Source organism: Protopterus annectens, chromosome 2.part0 (genome assembly GCF_019279795.1).
Source record: "Protopterus annectens isolate FY-2018-M chromosome 2.part0, PAN1.0, whole genome shotgun sequence".
Lineage (NCBI taxonomy): Eukaryota > Metazoa > Chordata > Ceratodontiformes > Protopteridae > Protopterus > Protopterus annectens.
Genome location: NC_056728.1, coordinates 607231505 through 607246456, shown reverse-complemented (window position 1 = coordinate 607246456; position 14952 = coordinate 607231505). Strand labels below are relative to the sequence as shown.

General features: G+C 34.1%; 1 protein-coding gene across 1 annotated transcript in view; it reads left to right on the top strand.

Moving 5' to 3' along the window:
* Nucleotides 1-14952, top strand: part of LOC122792759 (phospholipid-transporting ATPase ABCA1-like) — a 2266772-nt gene that overhangs the window by 342115 nt on the left and 1909705 nt on the right. The gene's annotated exons all lie outside the window — the stretch shown is intronic.

Sequence of the window (14952 nt, the reverse complement as noted above, 5' to 3'; positions counted from 1 at the left end):
TGTTAGTAACATTTGTGTACATATAAAGATGTATATACATCTGTGTACATGTACCCACTCATCACTCCACTGCACATCAAAGAATATGGAAGAAGCATTTCCAGCAGTTTCTGAATTAAACTGTCGCAAGCGTCTGGTTAGATACATACCAAAGGGGGCATTGCATTCAGTGATAGCTTTGATAGAGCTGAGTGAAGTGGCACTATAGCTTCATTGGACCTGAAGGCCATTCCCTTACCTTTAATTTGAATGACATAGAATAATTTTTCTATTATCTTAGCTATGTGACAGTCAAAAGCCAGACTGCTGTCTACACATGCTCCTAGATCCCTTATGACTGTGTTGACTCTAGGGGGACAGCTTATTGACAGAGTAATTAACTTAGGTTGACAGTTTCATAAAGGGCATTATAATGCATTTTTGGCATTGAGTTTTAGGCCATGCTTTGGCACCACTCATTTGTCTGTGTTAAACCCACTTGCAAGATGTTGGTATTTTGGAGGTAATCTATAATAACTCCCAATTTGTAATCATCAGTGAACTTGGTGAGCCAGACGCCTTAAATGTTAGCCTTGACTTCTGAAAAGAAGATGCCAAACAGGAGAAGGCCCAGCATGGATCCCTGGGGTACTCCACTGGTGACCAGTCTCTTTGTGGAGGTGGTTTCTCTAATCTTAACTTATTGAGTACTGTCTGTGAGCCTGCCAGCAATCCAGCAAGTTGTTTATGAATTTACTCCTAGCTCAGAGAGCTTGTCAACAATGCCTGAGTGGGATACTGGTTTGAACACTTTAGTCAGGTCAAGATACAAAGTATGTACTACTTTACCCTTGGCCTTTGCCTTGGTGACCCTTTCAAAGAAGTCTACCAGTTAAAGTAGACATAACCTTCTCTTATCAAATTGGTCCATTGTCTATAGGTTGTCAATGCACTTGTTTATCACTTTGATGATACTTCATTTCATGGCTTTGTATACCTGGCTTATTTGAATAATGACTCTGTAGTTCCCTGGAACAGTTGATGGCCTACCGTTGTGGAGGGGAAAGACTGTTGCAGTCTTCCATTCATTTGAAATGTAGCCTGTTTCAAGGTTGTAGTTGAAGAGAGACTCAAGTGGTCCTGACAGGTCATGTTTTAGCCTGTTCAGGAGGCAACCAGTGATGTTGTCTGGACCCATGGAGATGTTGTTCTTGGCCTTAGCAAGTGATACTAGGGCCTGGTCCCTGCTGATAGCTGGGAAAAGCATGCTGGAGAGGATTTCACCTGGTGGAGCTGGGAATAGTGGGTGGGTGAAGTTGTAGCTGAAATTACCAGCTGTGTGTTTCCTCTAAGGTTTCATTTATAGCTGAAGAATGACTTTTGATTGTTCTTAGCCTGTGAGGCTATCCTGACCTCATAGTTTGCCTTTTGGACTTAATTGGACCTCTTAGTTTCTTGTTTAGTTGCATAAGGGAGCACTTCTCTTTGATGGAGTTGCTTTTCCTGATTTTGGCCATGAGTTTTCTTCTTTTAATGTATATACCATGCTTGGATTGGGATTCCACTAGTGGGCCTTGTTTTTAGTGTTTGTTTTGGGCTTTTTCTTGTATGAATGACATCCTCTATGCAGCCATCACATGTATGCACAAGGTCTCTGTGAATAATTCTCCATAGATAACTGTGGACTCAGGGCTGGATGCAGCCTTAATTTTTGACAAACTGTCACTTAATGGGATTTAGTTTGCCTTTGGTTCCTGACTGTTACTAGTTTATCTGGATTTTCTAGATTGATTTTTACTTCAAATAAGACAGCTTTGTGATCCAACCTCCCTAGTGAGGATGTGACACAGGGAGTGGTGCAATACTCTCCCATGTTAATGAGTACACCATCCAGAATGTTTGATCCTCTGGTTGAAGGTGCACTATCTGTTCCAGGGTGTTTGTGTTAAGAAAGTCCAGGAAGCTCTGTGCCTGTGAGCTTTGGCAGTGTATGTTTCCCGGTTTATAGAGGGGTAGTTAAAGTCACAGATAATTAGGGTGTTTGCTTGGATGCTGAGCACATCTAGCGTGAGACTTAGTGGTCATAGATGGTGACCTGTAGCCATGATATGGTGAGGGACCGTATCTATGGTGACTTGCACATGGATAAGCTCCATGGTATCATCCTGTTTAACCAAATGATTTTTGCTAACAAAGATCGGTACACCTCCAGCTTTGGCCAAAGTCTGTGCTATTGTTGGTATAAATGTGTGAAAGACACTGTAGCCTTGCAGTTCCAGACTAATTTCCATGGCTTTAAACCAAGTACCGGTCAGAGCACAGATGTCTACATTCTCCATAGTGAAGAGAACTTGAAGGGTGTGAAGTTTTTTGTTTAGGCTCCAAGCACTGAGCAGTAACGCCTTAAGGTTGCTTGTAGACTTTTTCTCTGTGTTGGTAGTTTTGCCTTTTGGCATTGCCTAAAAAGGCTCTAAGGGTGTGAATAAAGCTTTAGCCAATATCCAAGAACTGGTGGGGGGGTAGGTGCAGACCTTTCTTGGCAAAGCAACATGGTCTTTTGGCCATGTCCTCCAAAGCTGAAAGATACTGGATTCCCCAGGTATGACACCAGAAATAAAGCCAATTATTAAAATCTATCAGCATCCATAAAAAATCTACTGCCAGTCATTAGCAGACCGGAGTTCTAATGTGGTGACCCCTAACCGGGAAAAGCCAAAAGAAGAACTGTGGCATCATCCTTAGTGAAGGTAGAATGATTCTCAATCCAAGGCTCATTCTTATCTGTGATGTCTATTCCGAGAGTTTCATTATGTCTCTTTTTATGTAGTCCAGTGAGGTCTGTCTCAGGTCATTTACACTGACATGGACTGTGATAGAATCATATTGGTATCTGGCGTGCAGTAACTTGAGTGCTTGTACAATATTATGGATGTTGGCTCCATACAGGCACCTACCCATTATCTTCTCCTTGTCTGACCTGGTGAGCGGGCATGTGTGTGTGTCACACAATGGAATCCTGATGAAAAGAGTATTAGGCAAAGTATATGCTTGCCTTATGGGCTTTGATCTTAGGGTACGATTGGGTTTAGGCCTATATAAGATCTTTGGAGTTGCTTTTCATGTGTGCTTTAGTGAATGCTGAGGAGCAGTGCTGCCATTACATGGCTGTGTAGGTCTTTGACTTTTTTGTAAATATTTTTATTCATTTTCAAACAAAAAGAAGTATATATGCAGGTTTCATGACATTGAAATATATATATATGTATATATATATATATATATATATATATATATATATATATATATATATATATATATATATACACACACACACATACATACATCATTTGAACAGGTAAACAACAAATAAAACTATCTAACAGAAACAAAGGATTTACAGGAGTGTGTATGGTTTACATATACTTCTTCCATTTCTATGAACTTTCGAATCAAAGCTTGCTACAGTCAATACTCTCCAATATTTCAGTTACTTTTTACCATGCAACATACAGTGATGTAGTTCTTTTATTTCTTCCTTTGATGGTATTAATTTCCAACTGTGATACTGTTGATATAATCCTTCTGTATTACTTGAAGGTAGCAGAAGACTCCGGCTACCATGTCAATGCTATCTTCTTTCTTGCAGTAGCTAAAATGGTCCATAAAATTGTATATTTCATTCTTGGAACATAGTCAGGTACAGGGCCATTAAACAGAATCAAAGATTTAGATAGCTGAAATTTGTCATTGAATACCACTTGTAAAAAGTAATTCATTTTTTACCAATATGGTTTAATTAATTGGCATTCATAAAACATATCAAACCACGCTGCTTTTATATTTAATTTGCATCTCCAACAACCATTTTTTTTTTAATATTAGCTCCATTTTGTGTGATGTTAAATAGGATCTATGCATAGACTGCCATGTAAAAAGTTCCAGTGTAGTAAGAGAGATGGTTGTTTTATGGAGAGAAAGATAATTTTTTCCTCTCTATCATTTGGTATATGACCATTAATAATTCTATAGTAATCACATGAGTTTTGTTTATGGTAGATTTTCATTTTTATTGTTTATTTTATAAATAGATGATAGGTATCTTTTTCTAGTAATAGGTTGGGTTATTATTAATATTAAGTGTTCTATGGATTTATGTACTTCCTGCCTAGCCATTGGTTGCATTGTCTCTTGTTTGTTTAGTATAAATTGCCTTAAGTCCTATAACAGTACCATCATTTATTATTTAAATTAAATATCCTTTTAATTTGAGCTATTGCCAATGCTTTCCCGGAGTCCACCAATTGATACCAGTCTATCAGTATTTTGTTCTTTAGAGTTTTGACTGCTTCCATATCAAATGTTATGTATGATGTTATCTTGAGTGTATGCAATTGGATACAATAAAAACAGCCAAGCTTTTATGTTAGGGTTGCTGTCCATAACATTTTATATGCTTTTAATGTGTAAGTAATAAATTTAGTGTTAATGGGATATTTATATTCATTGCCATGTATTCTTTAAATAACCAAAAAAAGTTGTTAGATACCAGTTCAATGTAGTTTCTTGATGAGACAAAGCTTGATTTAAACCATATTTTCCATGTATTTCTTTCCATTTGGAAGTATAATTTGTATTTAACCACAATGATATAGTTTTTATTATAGCTGACAGTGAATACATTTCCACATATGGGAAGCCTATTCCACCCATATCCCAATCATCTAAGTGATAATTCATAGCTATCCTGGGCTTATTAGCGTAACATAAAATTATATAATTAGATTATTAAATTGTTTTGAATATGTTTTAGAAGGTGGCAGATAACATACTTGTATAAAATATAAGATCTTAGGGAATATAATTATTTTAATTATGTAGAGTCTATCCTCCATTGAGAAATATAATTTATTTATTCCATTTTTGTATTAGGTTTTTGATATTGTTTAAGATCTCTTTATTTTTTTATTTAATTGATTATCAATAGGAATATATTTATGGTGTTCCTTATTTAGGTTTTTCTTGTCGGTATTTATGAGTAATATTTTTGTTTTATTCTCATTAAATTTAAGACCTGAGATTTTTGGAAAACAGTAAATTAGATCCCATGTGGCTTTTAAAGTGTTATCATATTTTATGTTAATAAAATATTGTCCACAAATAATTGGATTTTCATTTCCAAACTATCATCTAATTGAATTCCTTTGATATTTTTGTTCATTTGTATACTGTTTGCTAGTGGTTCAATGGCTAGAGCAAATAGTAATGGGAAAAGGGGACATTCCTGTTTTGTAAACTGTATTATTCTAATAGATTTGGATAAACAAGATCCTAGCTGTATATATGGCAGTGATTTTTCATATAATCATTTTATTAGTTATATAAATCTTTTTGAAAAAATATACTCTTCTAGAACTAACTACAAATAATCCCAGTTCACTGAATCAAATGCTTTGCTGATGTCAAGGCTAATTGAATTCATTTTATTTTCATATTTACATAATAAATTAGAAAGAGGATCCTTTTAATATTGTCAAATATAATTATTTTATGAAACCTGTTTGATCTTTCTTTATCAGCATTGGTAGCAATTGTTTTATCCTTGCAGCATGTATTGTTGTAATTATTTTATAATCAATATTAAATAAAGCTATATGTCTATATGATGAACATTCACTGGAATCTTTAACTTGTTTCAAAATTGGGGTTGCTAACATGTATTTCCAAGAGGGAGAGATTTTTTTTACATTCTTTTACTGAAATGAACACTTTCAATAATAGCACTAGAGCTTCATTTGTTATCAATTTAAACATCTCTGGGGTGATATTGCCTCTACCTGGAGCTTTATTTAGTTTTAATGTGTTTACTATAATTTAAGTTCTGTCATTTTATTTGGTTATTTATTAGTTTCATTTCTTCTCCTGGTAATCAAATCTTAATATTTCTTTTAAAGCAAGCTTTTAATATAAGTAATGGAGGCTGCTGCTATGCTGGTAAATGCTCGTGCAAGCATCATCATTTAATTCTGTAATCTCATCAGCAGAAGGTATACTCTGAACATTTAAAGTCGACATATTACTATTCCTAGCATTATTGTTTGGAGCATTTAAAGTACACATATTCTTCTTAACTTCATTACTAATATTGTCACATAAGATAACATTCTCTACATTCCTTTTATTCACATATTGTGAACTATTCATAGCATTATCATTGTTCACCATTGCATTACGTTCATTCTGTCCATGCCCTGGTCTGGGCCAAGTAAAGACATGGCTTTGTCTAAAGTCATTAATGTTGCTTTTAGCTTTATTCCTTTTTTGTTGTAGTAGCTTCCTTTCAAATGCTAAAACACAGTCTAGTAAGTTCTCCAGTAGTGGTTGAACCAGAACATCAGCAAAGTCTCTATATAACATTTGTTGCTTCGCATTTATGCTTTCTATCAATTTACTTTCTTCTGGTATAAAAAAGTCTATTAAAAGTCTAAGATAATTCCGACTCACCTCTATATTAAGTCTCTGCCATTTCGCTAGCAATTCGGGGTAATCCTTTTAATATAGTTTGCAACTCTATATTTTCATTTTGATTATTGAGTTTGTCAAAATATATTCTGAATGATTCTAATATTTCCCCTACATCAGATACTTTCTTTTTAGTCTCTATATTATATGTATTCCTTTATTTGGTTTGTTTTTATCAATTTTAGTTCTATTTTTTATTCTTCTTCTTTGATTTTTAGGGTTAATTGAGTAGGAATATAACCTAATCTTCTCTAAGTTAATCATTGTCTTATGGTGTAATGTCTCCATATATTTTTTATTCAAGTCATCCAGTTCATTTGTTAAATTAGTATTTCCTTTTTGGATATCAAGTTTTAATTTATCTACCTTTAACAGTAAATCTTCAAATTCTTTATTCCATTGTTTTTGTTTATTTCTATACCATGTTAACACCTTCCTATACATGAACACGTTCAATGCATCCTTGTATCTTTAAGATTTGTTATATAAGGTGGTATCCTTGTTACTGATATCCTTTTATAAAGTTTAAGTCTAGCTCAAAAGTAATTGTGTTATGATCTGAGAGTGGACATGCAATTGTCTTAACTTTATTTAATTTAGTAGTTAGGTTCTTTGATACATATACTCTGTCTATTCTTGACTGTGTACCATTCCTGTGAGAATAATGCATGAAAAACAGTGTATTTGGTTCAACATATTCATTGATGTCAGCTAAATTAAAAGAGTCAATAAAGTCAGAAAGCACATTTGTCAGTGGTGATTTATTTTGTGGGTGTCTTGCATTTCTGCCAGATTCCTTTATAATATAGTTAAAGTCCACATTTATGATTATATTACCTTTAGAATGTTGAACAACATCTTTTAAGTGTTGTTTGGCTATTCTGACTCCTAGTTCTGGTATCCAGTAGATATTTGTTAGTGTATATATTTTTTCATCAATCAATATTATCACTAGGCAAAGCATTCCTGAACTATTATGATATAAGTTTATAATTTGAGGCATTAAAGTGGTATTTCTCCATAATATTGCTATTCCCCTTCATTTCTGCTTATAAGCAGAACTTACTAGTACTTTGTAAGTCTTGGTGTTGATTTTATCTGTTTTCCTGCATGAGATGTGTCTCCTGTAAGAATACTATTTGTGCTTAACACATCTTCAGATATCTTTGAAGGCTTTCCCTTTAACAATTATTGTTAAAACCATTTGCATTAATAGAAATACAATTTGCAGTTGAACTGATTTCTGTTTTCTCTTTATCCATATTAATATGTTTGTGAAGACATACATAGTTGTGTGGATGAAAAGAATGACTTATTTTTTGTTCTCTTAACAATGCTGATACAGCTCATAGACATGCAATAAAACATCATTAAAAAAGATAAGTTAAAGCATCGATATATAAACAACTCTCAAATCCTTTCATGGGAAAAAACATCCCATCCTTGAATTGTCTAGCCATTCAAGTGATCCCACTAAATCCCTTTTTCAGAATTATCTCCCAGCTCTACCATCTAACACTTTTTATAACAGAAAGTAGCTTGTAATAATTAACATGTAATTAATATAACACATTTTCTTATATTATGCACAGGCTTGATTTTAAATAGTATTTTGATCGCAGTCCTAAAGTTATTTTAACATATTCTTATATGTAAAGACAGCATAACACATTCAGTCTTGACTTATAACTATTTAGTTTTTAGAAAACAGACTTATACATAACATGTATGCGCAAAAAGTTAATCTTGTTCTTTAATACACACTATAAATATCATTACATATTATGTAAGTTTCAAAATATGATGCATATTTCTTCCTTTTAATGTCAAACTATCTGTGTCTAAAGTACATCAATATATTGAGGAGCCAATGTGCTTGTTTATCTCTTTTTCACATATTGTGTATCAGGCTTGTGCAGCAGTGGCTCTTGTTTAGTGAAAAACTATTTTCAGCTATTGTACATAACTTAGTTCTCATCTATGCTGCAGTTATTGCTGATATTATAAAATATCTATGATCTCTTCCAACAGCACTATAATGTTGCTGCTGTAAATCAGGCATCTCTGTAATTCGTTTACTTTAAAGTATATAAAAGCATAATAACAAGTGTCATTGGTCATCCCCTGGTTTCAATGTTTTATAATTTTGCAACCATTTGTCTGGCACTCATCATATGTCATTAGTATGACTGATGTGGATTACTACAGAGGCAATTCCTTATGGAATAAATATTTAAAAACACCAATGAAGATCATCAAGGAACCTGCATATATTTATAGATGCACCAGAAAAATAACTCTTCTCATTTTGATATAGGGAAACACATAATAAGAGTGCCAAAAGAGACATATATTTCTGTGAGGTGCTATATGCATGTATAAGATTTCAAAACAAATGTTCCACTTAACATATAGCAAGCAGTAATGAGATATGTCAAAATCAAGTATCATTTATATGTTATGTCCATATTATCTATCACCATTTAGTGTGACACTTACCTATATGATAAAGACTGAGTTTCACATACTTAGTTATTTTTGTTTCAGCCACTATCATAGAATAAAAAATACCATATTTCTCTGCAGCCACTTAAATTCTATGAAGCTGCTCATCTGTTTATATAAAATGTGTTTTATATAGAACATATTATTAAAATGAAATGTTCTCTGATATATACATGTAAGAATGTAGTTGCAAAAAAAAAATGATTTTCTTATAACTTGCCATTGCATGAAAACTGGATAACACTGCCAACTAAGCATTTATAACACTCATATATTAAATAAACAGCATCCTTGTAATTTAATACTGGAAAGATAACCATGTCACACTATTAAATGTATAAGTTATAATTAATTCTACTATTCATACATATGTTATAAGATTAATTGTAACATATTCTCAGTTTGACATATCACATAAATGAATAACTCCACGAGTAAAACATTCTGCCTGCAGAGTTTGTATTTTTATCTATTTCATTTAAGCTGCTGGGGTCAGAAAAAGATTATAATAAATGATCATAGCATAGATATCTATTTATTTATTTACTTATTGCACTGTAATATAAACTCGTGTGCCTCTGTCATTTTAATCTATAGTTAATGTTAAGTCAGTTAAGCCATCAAAATCATGCAATGGCTTTATTTTATTTACATTCAATGTATTAATGTATTTTTATTTTAATTTAACATTACTTCAATGTTACTAATTTATCTGTAAAATGGTGTGCCTGTCACTTTAAATGTCTTGAAAGCTTAAATGGCTCAGCTATATCTTTGACCCAAGTGCTTACATCACATCTGAGCTGTTTACTTTTGTTTTGAGCCATTCATGCATTCATGAAGGGATTAAAGGCTTTCTCGTGATCTGAAATGATAGGATTTCATTCAGGGAAACAGGAAACAAGTGTTGCCGCTTGCAATATTGTCAGGAAGCCGAAAATCAAGTAAGTGAACCTTTTAGAAGATTTTAAATGGGTCGCATGCATTTGAGTGGCTGTAACAGCTTTCTCAGCCCTCAAACAGCTTACAAATGTACTAAATAGCTCCTTTTTACCTTAAAAGTCTTATTTTTAAAGCATAACTAGTACATTACTTTTTAGATACATTATTCATTTCCCTGTCATTGGCAATACACAGCAGTTTCCAACAGACAACAAATATAGCTATTTTATTTTAATATAAAGAATTTTCAGTGATATTTTCACTTTTAATAAAATATTAGCTAGATTAATTGTCTTGTAATTGTGTTTATTTTTATTCATCAGGGTAGAGTTAGTTAATGTTATTTTTGCAGCCAGTTAACTATGTTTTTGTAGAGACTGTATCAGATCAAAGTCTACATTACAGTGTGTGAAAAACATTATCTAAGCATTTTCCACTGTTCTACTCTTTTCTTTGTTCTGGTTGTGAAAGAAAATAAGCTTAATTGTAAGAAATATCTATTGTTTGGCACTATTAATGGTATATAGGTGCAATAGAGTGAATTTGTCTGGATAACATTTAAATTTTATGACAGTATTATTATGTATAATTATATAATAATAAAGTATTTTACCTTGTTAATTTGAGGTTGAGTCCTTTGGTATTAGGTCACCCTGCTTGCCATGTATTTCATGTTATTTCACATTTTAAGCATATTGTTAAATAATAGAAGCATTTAGACAAGAATTTTCAAATCAAAGTTATAACTGAAAAGAGTAATTTTTGTCCTTCGTTTGTCTCTTAACATTTTCTTTTTTCTTTTTGTCTTTTGTGCTCCATTTTTTTCTGCCTGACGTTTCAGAGAGAAACTACTCCACTCCATTTCCTATACATTGTCCAAAGTTTTATTAGTTGATAAATAGGATATAGCTGCTTCCAATGTGTCAAAAGTTTTGGGCTCTTCTGAAAAAAAAAAAATTAATTCTTGCAGGAAAACAACAAGTGAACTCTGAGCTGCCTTTTTAAGTTCTTTTATCAAAGGCAAACATTATTTTCTTTTAGTAATTACTCCTGCTGAGTAATCATTATTAAATCTGATTATGCTGTCCTTGTATTTCACTGGTGAATTTGTCCACGCTGTCTTCAGAATAAGTTCTTTGTCCTACAATGAAAGGAATTTGACATTATTGACCTCGGGCTCTTCTTTGCTTTGTTGGATGAAAAAGGAACTTTTAAACACCTGTGGTCTGTTTTGATCCCATATAAAAGAGATTCTGGTAACTTTAAGACATCTGGTAACCAAGATGTTATAAGTTCATCATGTTTTCTCCATCTGTCATTTCTGGCAGCCCATATATACATAGTTTTTTACTTCTTGACCTATTTTCTAGGTCATCTATTTTATTTTGTAAAGTAGTATTTTGTTTAGATTATTTTGTTTAGAAAGAGCCACAGTGGTACAGCGGTTAGCGTTGTCGCCTCACAGCAAGAGGTTCTCCTGTTCGATTCCCGGCTAGAGCGCCTTTTGTGTGGCGTCTGCATGTACTCCTCATGGTTGAGTGATGTTAAAGACATGCAGGTAGATGTGAGCATGAATTGGTATGCCTTCGTTGAAGGTTGGACGTCGGGCTGGCAACTCGGCACTGGAAAAATCCACTGCCAATCATGAGCAGACCGGAGTTCCACTGTGGCGACCCCTAACCAGGAAAAGCAAAAAGTCTATCAAAGTATTTTGTTTAGAAAGAAAATCAAGTTGAAGTTCTTGTTCTGTGAGTCTGTCCGCCACATCATTACCTGACTTTTCCATGTCAGCAATTTGAAATTTCTGCTGTATCATTAGCTCTTGTAATTGTTCTATTTATTTTGTGCATTTACCCTTAAAAGTGTCTAATTTATTGTTCATTCTTTCAATTTTCATAGATAAGTCCTGCATAGTGGTTAATAAGACTGCATTTCCTTTTTCATTGACTGATCCTGTGAGGTGTTTTTTGAGAAGCTCATTTTAAGTGGAAGTTGATGCTCTTTCTTCTTATTTTTTGACAAAAAAATTATTTGAATCAGAATTTTTTGATATAGACTTCCATATTGATGGTATTGTAGCCTTGTATTGTATTGTATTGTATTGATGATATGGACTATATTCCATATAGTGATATTAGTAGAAGTAGCCCAGCAAAAATAGAAGGTCTACAATATCTGTTTTCTTAAATTTTTCTGTCAGAAATATCTTTGTGATAGCAGAGCTGAGAAAAAATGCTGTCAACCAGTGTTCATTTTGCAATCTTTGACATTTGTGAAGGTTTCTTTTAAGTGTCTTAGTATAAGACAATCTGTGTATATGGTGAATGATGTGTGTGTGAGGGATGTAACGCAGGTATTCCTGACAACCTCATATGTATGTGAGATTTTTGCCTCCAAGGAAGTTGTGTATTTAAATCTCTCACATGTCTTGTTATTGCCTTTAGTGATTAACCAGTTGTCTGAGATCATAAGACAATTGCTACATTGTGCTTAGGATGCCCAAATCTAAGAAGCTGGCCATGAAGACATTTGGAAATTGCATACCCATATTATCCAGTCCTGTAATAGGATGGCCTGTTTAGGGTTAAGGATTGGATTTTAACAGGGGTATCCTAGGGTAGTTTCAGTGATTCAATGAACAGTAATGCTCATAAAATTCTCTTTTGATAAGGCTTGAATAGTTCTTTCCAAGCCACCAAGTTGTTAGATAGGAATAGACAAACATACAATAGCTAGATAAGCTCCCTTTAAACTGTTCTGTGTACAGTGAATTGAAGTGATACTTGTATACACACATCCCAGGCTGAGAACATACATATTTTATTGAAGTAGAAGATAAAGATATATTAGAAGAAGCCCTGACTCCATGTACTATTTACCTAAAGTCAGTGTAATTGTTATGTTGTACAGATGCAGAGTGCATGTATACCATGGCATTCTTATGCACGTGGAGAGCCATCACAGACTACAAAATTCATCCAGGGTGAGAAATACTAAATGGTACACAAGGAAAAATACTTATGCTGCTCAAGAAGATAGTTTAGACTGATGTATGATTTAAATTTTGATATACGGAGAGAAAAAAAAAATTGCACTTTATTCGTCTGCTTACTGTGTTTGTGCTTCTTCCTACTTTATTATTTCATTTGCTCTTGCTGCCTGTTCTTAAAAGTACTTAATAGCATTTATTCTGCTGCATTTATTACTGCTTGTTAGTAGCCAATTAAATTGTAACTGTTATTCTAAGCCTTTGGATTACACACTTGGGCTTTAGACCAGTTGTTTCACATTAGGAAGGTTTGTGGTCTGCACTGTTGTGGCAGGACAGGAAGCTTACATCCTTCTGAGTTGGGAGTTGCTGATTGAAGCCTTAGTGTCTGTTCTAAAGGGTATTAGTTCTGGTTTAAGCACTTGAGATTTGGGCCAGTTTTTTACATTAAGAAGGTGTGGTCTGCACTCTTGTGGGAGGCTGGATTCTGCCCTTCTGAGCTGGGAATTTCTGGTCACAGGCTTATTGTGCCTGCTTATTTGAACTGTTTCTTTCTGAAAATGGTGTGCCTTGTTGCTGCAGCATAGACCAGATTCAGGCCTGCTGAATCTATCTTTGTTTGTGTAACTTGAGCACTGACCCAGGCCATCTTTTTTTGGAGAAGGTTCCCCTGTGCCCTAGCAGCAGGAGTGTGCAGTTAGAACTTGTCTGATTGAAGACTGCTGGAGAAGGGCTCAGTTTTGATCTTTTTTCTGGTTAATTGGGTAACTTGTTTAAATCAGTTGTTCGTTTTCTATTGTGTTTTATATATATATATATATATATATATATATATATATATATATATATATATATATAAATTGCATTCTATTCATCTGCTTTTACTGTATTTGTGTTTCTTCCTACTTTATTACTAGTGGCATTGACTACAACTCTGATCTGAGATATATAATAAGTATCCTTTTCTGTGCATTTAAAGAGTTGTTTTGATTGTATCTGCTTTATTTTCTGAAAAAAAATATATATATATACTTGTTTCCCACCTTTCTAAGCTAGTATAGTCCAGTTTTCAGGTTAAGTGCTGAATTCAGGGCTGTGTTACAAATCTCTGTGTTTGCCCATACTTTACTTGGATAGGAGGAAGTTTCTCTGTTCACCTGTGAGAGAGTGGAGCTTTGAGCAGCTTATCTGTCCCTGGAAGAGTGGTTTCAGCCCAGAAATTAGTAGTTTATTGGCCATTTTGGGCTAATTTCTATCTCTTTCATTTCCCTGCTATAAATACCGCATTTACCCGGTTTGCACGCCAGGCAGCGCCAGTTAGCTAGGGTATAACTATTTCCGGCTCCACAAAGTCTCCTCTTCAATTTTTCCCTTAGAACTAGACAAACTTTCAACTTAAGCACTCAAGCCATTCATTTCTCAGCCCAACACTTGCTCAAAACTCATAGCAAGCACTTATAAACCCTAGCAGTAGACCCTCCTATACTGTACAGAAGGACAAGGCTCTCTATTCAACCTTACCAGCCATTCAGTAAAACAGTTCATTTTACCTATCCAGGCATGTCCAAAGGGCAGTTTCAAGCATACTCTCCAGTTCAACTGGTGAATCTGGGCATTTTGAGGCAATGTTACAACTGCCTCATGTACACAGACAACCCTCTCCTCCTACCACCAAACACTAATACATGTGAGAGATGCAATTATACAGCCAAACTGGAGGCTATGCTCTCTCAACCCAAGACTGGATCAGACAGTCAAGAGGAAAAGGGAAATACTTGCATCACATCACCAGTCACACATAGACCCATTAAACCAGCACTGGCAAAAAACACACATAAATACACGAAAACATACTCGGAGGCTCTAAATAAAAATCTGCAAAAGCAACAGAGACCTCCAAAGCAGACATCCAAGCAACCTCCACCTCCCAACAGAAATCATGAAACACATACTTCACAAAACCAGTGTGCCATGCATTCACAGCCTTTAAGGCAAAATAACATACCCAACATACTAGT